The following is a 7,500-nucleotide window of genomic DNA, read 5'->3' on the forward strand; positions in this document are numbered from 1 at the left end:
GTTAGCATAAACACTTGGGATCAATGTTTTAAGGCATTTAAGTACAGTGCGTCAAGACAGATCACGAGAGGCGGTTTTAAAATGTGCATCAGAGAAATGTGGGGGCGTTGACCGACCTCTGCATTAAAACAGCCGGGGAGCACCATTAACACAGCGAACGTCTTAATTAGTTTTGATAAGCTGTCTGTGAGTGTTATTAGTGTGGCGGGGAGTGCTGTGACAGGTGTGCAGTGTGGCGGGGACTGCTTTGTATTCTCGTGAGGTGAAGTGAGACGTGTGTACAGTAATATATATTTTATCTTTTTTTAAAGTTTAGTGTTGTTATTGTTTTGGTTGGTGGTGGTGGTGGTGGTGGTGGTGGTGGTTGTGGTGGTGGTTGTGGTCATTTGTGGTTCGTTGTTGTTGTTGTTGTTGTTGTTGTTGTTGTTGTTGTTGTTGTTGTTGTTGTTGTTGTTGTTGTTGTTGTTGTTGCTGTTTCTTGCTGCTGCTGCTGCTGCTGCTGCTGTTTTTCTTATTTTCTTTTTCTTTTTGTTGCTCATCTCGTTCTTGTTCTTCTTCGTCTTCTTTTTCCTCCTCCTCCTCCTCCTCCTCCTCCTCCTCCTCCTCCTCCTTCTTCTCCTCCTCCTCCTCCTCCTCCTCCTCCTCCTCCTCCTCCTCCTCCTCCAACGACCACACCACGTTGAATACACCGCTTCTCGTCTGATCAGCGAAGTTATGCAACGTTGGGTCCGGTTAGTACTTGGATGGGTGACTGCCTGGGAACACCAGATGTTGTTGGCATTCCAACATTTTTGCTGTTGATATTATCTACCTTGATTTCCAGAAAGCTTTCGACACTGTTCCCCATAAGAGACTCATCAGTAAAGTAAAAGCTCACGGCATTGCCGGAAACACCCTGAAATGGCTGAGAGACTGGCTCTCTGACAGAAAACAGCGTGTTGTGATTAGTGGAAAAGAGTCAGAGTGGCATAAGGTAAATAGCGGCGTTCCTCAAGGCTCTGTATTAGGACCAGTACTCTTCATAATGTACATAAATGATATTGATGAAGGGATGAACTGCAAAATAAGTAAATTTGCAGACGACACCAAAATAACAAGTAGAGTTACGTCTGTGTCACAATGGCAGGAACTGCAGTGTGACCTCAATAAACTAACAAGCTGGGCAGAAAAATGGCAGATGAGATTCAATATAGAAAAGTGCAAAATTCTACATATCGGAAGCAACAATGTTCAGGCGAGATATGTAATGAATAACATGCCACTGTCAAGTGCTAATAAAGAAAAAGATCTTGGGGTCGTTGTGTCAAACGACCTAAAGCCGAGTCAACACTGCACAGAAACAGTAAAGACGGCAAATAAATTAGTAGGGTTCATTGGAAGAACCTTTGAATTTAAATCAGAAAAGGTTATACTTGCCTTATATAACTCACTGGTGCGCCCTCATCTAGAATACTGTGTACAGTTCTGGTCACCATACTACAAAAAAGACATTGAAAAACTAGAAAAGATACAGCGCAGAGTCACAAAGATGATTCCAAGATTGCGCAATAAGCCGTATGAGGAACGACTGGAAGAACTAAATCTATTTAGTTTAACAAAGCGCAGGATAAGAGGAGACCTAATTGAAGTGTTCAAAATTTTCAAAGGATATAGTAACATTGATGCACATAAATATTTTACCATTGATCATTCTAACCTAACAAGAAATAATGGATTCAAGATTATACCCAAACGTTTTAAATCCCACGAGGCAAAACAATTTTTTCTTTAATCGTATAGTAAATATATGGAATAAACTTCCTGCAGAAATTGTGAACAGCAATACTATTGAGTCATTCAAAAATAAAATAGACAAATATTTAAAAGCAAATACCCAACAAGCTCTCTTCTTGTCCGAATAATTACTAAGTACACTAATAAACTCTTTTAATATAACTTGTATTAACTTTCAGATAGGCGTATAGAGTTCACCGTAGGGTGAATAGTAGAACTTCCTTTCATCCTTTCCTATGAAAATTTCCATGTCAGTTTTTCCATACTGCATGGTACTTTTCCCAACTATTTCCATGCCAGCGCAAGCTGGAGGGAGTGGTGGGTGGGGAGGAGCCTTCTGCTGTGCTGTCTTGTCTCTCTTCCCTGTAGCTAGTTAGAAGTAGTTACCAAACAGCCTTGCAAGGACCAAAAGGTCTGTTGCTGTTTGGCTTTCCTTTGTATTCCTTTGTATTCCTCCTCCTAGTCCTCCTCCTCCTCCTCCTCCTCCTCCTCCTCCTCCTCCTCCTCCTCCTCCTCCTCCTCCTCCTCCAAATGTGGCTCCATCTCTTACCTTAATTTCATCTTACATTCCAACTTTGGTATTCAAAGAAGAGAGAGAGAGAGAGAGAGAGAGAGAGAGAGAGAGAGAGAGAGAGAGAGAGAGAGAGAGAGAGAGAGAGAGAGAGAGAGGCCCACTCTATTGTTTGCGGCGCCACCTACCTCCTCCTCCTCCTCCTCCTCCTCCTCCTCCTCCTCCTCCTCCTCCTCCTCCTCCTCCTCCTCCGCCATCTACTTGTTAAAAAATGCGCATGCAGTACCTGTGTGTGTGTGTGTGTGTGTGTGTGTGTGTGTGTGTGTGTGTGTGTGTGTGTGTGTGTGTGTGTGTGTGTGTGTGTGTGTGTGTGTGTGTGTGTGTGTGTGTGTGTGTGTGTGTGTGTGTGTGTGTGTGTGTGTACATTTATTATCATTCGTATAATGAAATATTCAAATACGAAATGTAAATAAGGATGATTAGTGACATTGTAAATAGAGATTAGAGTGTAGATCATGTCAGCTGTGTGTGTGTGTGTGTGTGTGTGTGTGTGTGTGTGTGTGTGTGTGTGTGTGTGTGTGTGTGTGTGTGTGTGTTGACGAAAGAAAGAATAAAAAAACAATAGAGAAAATAAAAAGCTGGCAATGGTGAACAGAGTCTTGATATATTGAGGTTTAAAATTAATGGGTCTTCTCTCTTCCCTTCTTTATCTCCTCTCTTCTTCCCCCTCTCCTCTTTTTTCTTACTCATCCTCCTGTTTACTAAATCATCTCACAACCCACCACCCCCCCAGAAAAAAAAAAAAAAAGAAAAACGAAAATACTGAGATGCAAAATTAATGACATTTCTCTCTTCCCTCCTTTATCTTCTCTCTTCATTACCCTTATTTATTCATCCTCCAGCTCAGTGAATCACAAAGAAGAAGAAGAAGAAGAAGAAGAAGAAGAAGAAGAAGAAGAAGAAGAAGAAAGACGTAAAACAATGAATAAATACCTCATCATCATTCTCTCCATTATTGTTGTTCTCTTCACCTGCTTCATTGTTCTCATTGCAAAACATTAAATTCACCTGGATTTTGACACCTGTGAAAATTAATTAGCCGTACACGTGCCTCGAGTGATACTTGCACACCTGAATACCTAGAAGAGGCTTAATTATCTCAGGTGTGGCGGAGGGAGGGAGGAAGGGAGGAGGGAAAAGGGGAGAGGGATAGAGGGAGGGAGGAAGGAGGAAGAAGAGAGGAGATGGTGACAGGAAGGAGGAAAAGAGCGAGAGGGACGGAGGGAGGGAGGGAGGAAAGAGTGAGATGGAGAGAGGGAGGAAGAACGGGCGAGATGGAGGGAGGGAGAGAAAGAACGAGATGGAGAGAAGCAGGTGGAAAGAGAGAGGGAAGGGAAGAGCGGGTTAGAGAGAGAGAGAGAGAGAGAGAGAGAGAGAGAGAGAGAGAGAGAGAGAGAGAGAGAGAGAGAGAGAGAGAGAGAGAGAAAAACAGAAGGAAAACAGATGATGGAGTGAAGGAAAAAAGAGACAAGTAATGGAGAGATAGATAGATAGATAGATAGATAGATAGATAGAGAGAGAGAGAGAGAGAGAGAGAGAGAGAGAGAGAGAGAGAGAGAGAGAGAGAGAGAGAGAGAGAGAGAGAGAGAGAGAGAGAATGAATAAATACGGTACCATGAAGCAAAAAAAAAAAAAGTAGAAAATAACGAAACATTCTTTTTATAATCATTAAAATTTGATATAGGAAGTGGACCCGACGTGACCTTTGAACCCTGCCTTCCATCACACGCCCCACCTTGTTTATGTATGCACGTCAGCGGTCAAAATGTTAGTGCTGAGTCAACAGGGAGCTCTGGAAGATGAGACTGATTTATGGATTGGAGGAACAGGTGAATAGGAATGTTTAATCGCCACTTGTAAGACTGATGGCTTCCTGCACTCACCCTAATGTTTTTAATTGTAGTAGTTGTATTTTCAATATTTTGTAGTTGTAGTTCAATATTTTTTTACTGTCGGAAACATTCATAGTGAAGTTTATTTAGTTTCGAAAACATTCCAACCAATGTTTTTAATGTGTCGAAAATAATCATGATTGAAAAATATATTGCAGAACCATCGAAAATAATCAGTCTAAGTTGCCAAATCATTGTCGAAAATATTCATTCTTAAACATGTTAGTCTGTCGAAAACGTTCAGACTAAAAAAATCGAAAACAATCAGTCCACCCGTAGTAGTAGAATTTGAAGGAATATTTTACGGGTATAGAATGGTTCTTCTTTTAAGTAAGGAACATGTCACCATTATCAGATAGAAATTTTTGAGATTAAACATTTTCTTTTCTTTTTTTTTATTTTCCCCCACTCACTTCCCTCTCTTTACCATTCTCTCCTCAGACCCTCCACTCCTATCGCACTTCACTTTCCTTTCAAATCTTCCTCACTTCACTCTCCCTTCCATTCTCTCAGACCCTCCACACTCATCTCACTTCAAAGACTTAATAATTTTTCTCTCCATATCAAACACTCAAACCTTCCCAACTCACTTCATTGTGTTTACTATTCTCTAAAACCTTCCCCACTCACTTCACTCTCCACCATTCCCCTCTCAGATGTCCCCCACTTACTTCCCTGTCTATATTCCCCTCTCAGATGTCCTCCACTCTCCTGTCTTCCATTCCCTTCTCAGCTGTCCCCCCTGCCTATGTTCCCCTGTCAGTCCCCAGTCCTCCAGTCGGCTCACGGTATCAATGCAAAAAACTCAGAATCTTCACGGGTCAGAGAACGTAACATTGTGAAATCTTGGAAGGAAATAACATAAAGGAATGAGATAAGAAAACAAAACAATGACAAAGAAGTTGAAAAAAAATATATATATTAAAGAATTAGAAAAAAGTATATATATAACTTTCAGGAATTAGGATCAGAAAACTTAGCATTGTGAAAGCACGTGGAAAAATAATATAATTGAACTGGATAAGAGAATTAAACATAAAGGGAGAAAGTAAGAAAAAAACAAAACAATGAATACTGAGAAATTAGAACTGATTAGAAGCGATACTGGAAAATTAGATAGAAAAAAAATATATATATATAACCTTAAGGAATTAGATGAGGAACCTTAGCATTCAGGAAGCAGGCAAAGAGATAACTAAGGGAATCGGATAAGATAATTGAACGTTGAAAAAGAAAATAAGAAATAATAGGAAATAATACCGAATGAGATGAAATTAATAGATATACTTCAAGGAGTTACAGTACATCAGGAAACTAAACATTGGGGAAACAGATAAGGAAAAGAAAAAAATTAATATGGAAGGAGAAGGTAAGAAAATAATATTGAAGAATTAGTAAGGAAATAAAAAAAAACAATATACCTTGAAGAATTAGATAGAAGATAAATACACCGAGAAATTAGATCACAAATGGAGAGAGAGAGAGAGAGAGAGAGAGAGAGAGAGAGAGAGAGAGAGAGAGAGAGAGAGAGAGAGAGAGAGAGAGAGAGAGAGTTAGGCATCTCTAAATCACACAAGACAGATCATGAGAAGGATAATGTTGTGTTTCTTAAATTTATGACATGGACGTGCTCTCTCTCTCTCTCTCTCTCTCTCTCTCTCTCTCTCTCTCTCTCTCTCTCTCTCTCTCTCTCTCTCTCTCTCTCTCTCTCTCTCTGAATTTATCGCTAATATTTTTTCCTTTTTGTTCATTAGCTAATATTTCTCTTTCTTGCTTCTCATTTCACTCCCTCACACTCTCTCTCTCTCTCTCTCTCTCTCTCTCTCTCTCTCTCTCTCTCTCTCTCTCTCTCTCTCTCTCTCTCTCTCTCTCTCTCTCTCTCTCTCTCTCCTTTAAGGTGTATTCATTGAGATAAAATCGAGAGAGAGAGAGAGAGAGAGAGAGAGAGAGAGAGAGAGAGAGAGAGAGAGAGAGAGAGAGAGAGAGATCGTATCTTCTGTAAGAGTGAAGCCCCTTGCCACATTTTTTCCTCCTGCTCCTCCTCCTCCTCCTCCTCCTCCTCCTCCTCTCCTTATCTCCTCTTCTCACTTAATACCCCCTCCTCCCCTCCCTTCCCTCCCTAATTGGTCTTCTCCTACTCTTTTTCTTTCTATCTCCGCGATTTTTCCCTTTCCATTTTCCTATTTACCTTTCGTAATGGTTTAATACTTTACGTTTGAGAGAGAGAGAGAGAGAGAGAGAGAGAGAGAGAGAGAGAGAGAGAGAGAGAGAGAGAGAGAGAGAGAGAGAGAGAATAAGTCGTACAGACAGACAAACACACACACACACACACACACACACACACACACACACACACACACACACACACACACACACACACACACACACACACACACACACACACACACACACACACACACACACACAAAGATACAAAGGAACAGACACACAAACAGACAGACAGAGGAACAAAAAGAGGTGGTGACATAAACAGTAAAAAAGAGAAGATTAAAAGAAAAAAAAAAAAAAAAGGAGACCAATGCAGGTGTTATTAGTTGAAGCCCCAGTACACCTGTCACTCTGATGAAGCACCTGTCACCTGCACCATCCGTCACCTTGATAACTCGCCCACAGGTACACGTCTCCAATTAAGATAACTCACGTGCCACGCCTGTACATGAATGTGGATTGTAATGGAGGTGGTAATGACAGGTGCTTTGAAGGTGATAGTGGCCAGGTGATTAAGGGAACAGTGGCCAGGTGTGATCCGAAACCCCATGTCAACTTAACACAGATGAGCATTGACGAGCACAGGTGAGTACAGGTGTGCACAGGTGTGGACAGGTGTGGACAGGTGAACATTGGTGGTACAAGTGAGGACAGGTGAAGTTAGTGAATATTTGAACGTTTATTGGTGCAGGGCAGGTGAGATGCAGTGTGGCTGCCTGTGGTGGGTGGGTGGGGGCCTGTGGTGGGTGGGGGCGTGCCTGTGGTGGGTGGGTGGGGGCGTGCCTGTGGTGGGTGGATGGGGGCGTGCCTGTGGTGGGTGGGGGCGTGCCTGTGGTGGGTGGGTGGGGGCGTGCCTGTGGTGGGTGGGTGGGGGCGTGCCTGTGGTGGGTGGGTGGGGGCGTGCCTGTGGTGGGTGGATGGGGGCGTGCCTGTGGTGGGTGGGTGGGGGCGTGCCTGTGGTGGGTGGGTGGGGGCGTGCCTGTGGTGGGTGGGTGGGGACGTGCCTGTGGTGGGTGGGTGGGGGCGTGCCTGGTG

The 7,500-nt window shown here is 42.6% G+C and overlaps 1 protein-coding gene, 1 long non-coding RNA gene and 1 other non-coding gene across 3 annotated transcripts in view; 2 read left to right on the forward strand and 1 right to left on the reverse strand.

Moving 5' to 3' along the window:
• Positions 1-7,500, forward strand: part of LOC135092893 (uncharacterized) — a 109,299-nt gene that overhangs the window by 72,191 nt on the left and 29,608 nt on the right. The window lies entirely within an intron of this gene.
• LOC135092892 (R-spondin-3-like) overlaps positions 1-7,500 on the reverse strand; it is a 96,314-nt gene that overhangs the window by 69,877 nt on the left and 18,937 nt on the right. The gene's annotated exons all lie outside the window — the stretch shown is intronic.
• Positions 662-780, forward strand: LOC135093132 (5S ribosomal RNA). The gene has a single exon (XR_010263217.1). It is a non-coding gene; the product is annotated as a 5S ribosomal RNA (ribosomal RNA).

The sequence above is a fragment of the Scylla paramamosain genome, chromosome 41 (assembly GCF_035594125.1).
Source record: "Scylla paramamosain isolate STU-SP2022 chromosome 41, ASM3559412v1, whole genome shotgun sequence".
NCBI classification, from domain to species: Eukaryota; Metazoa; Arthropoda; class Malacostraca; order Decapoda; family Portunidae; genus Scylla; species Scylla paramamosain.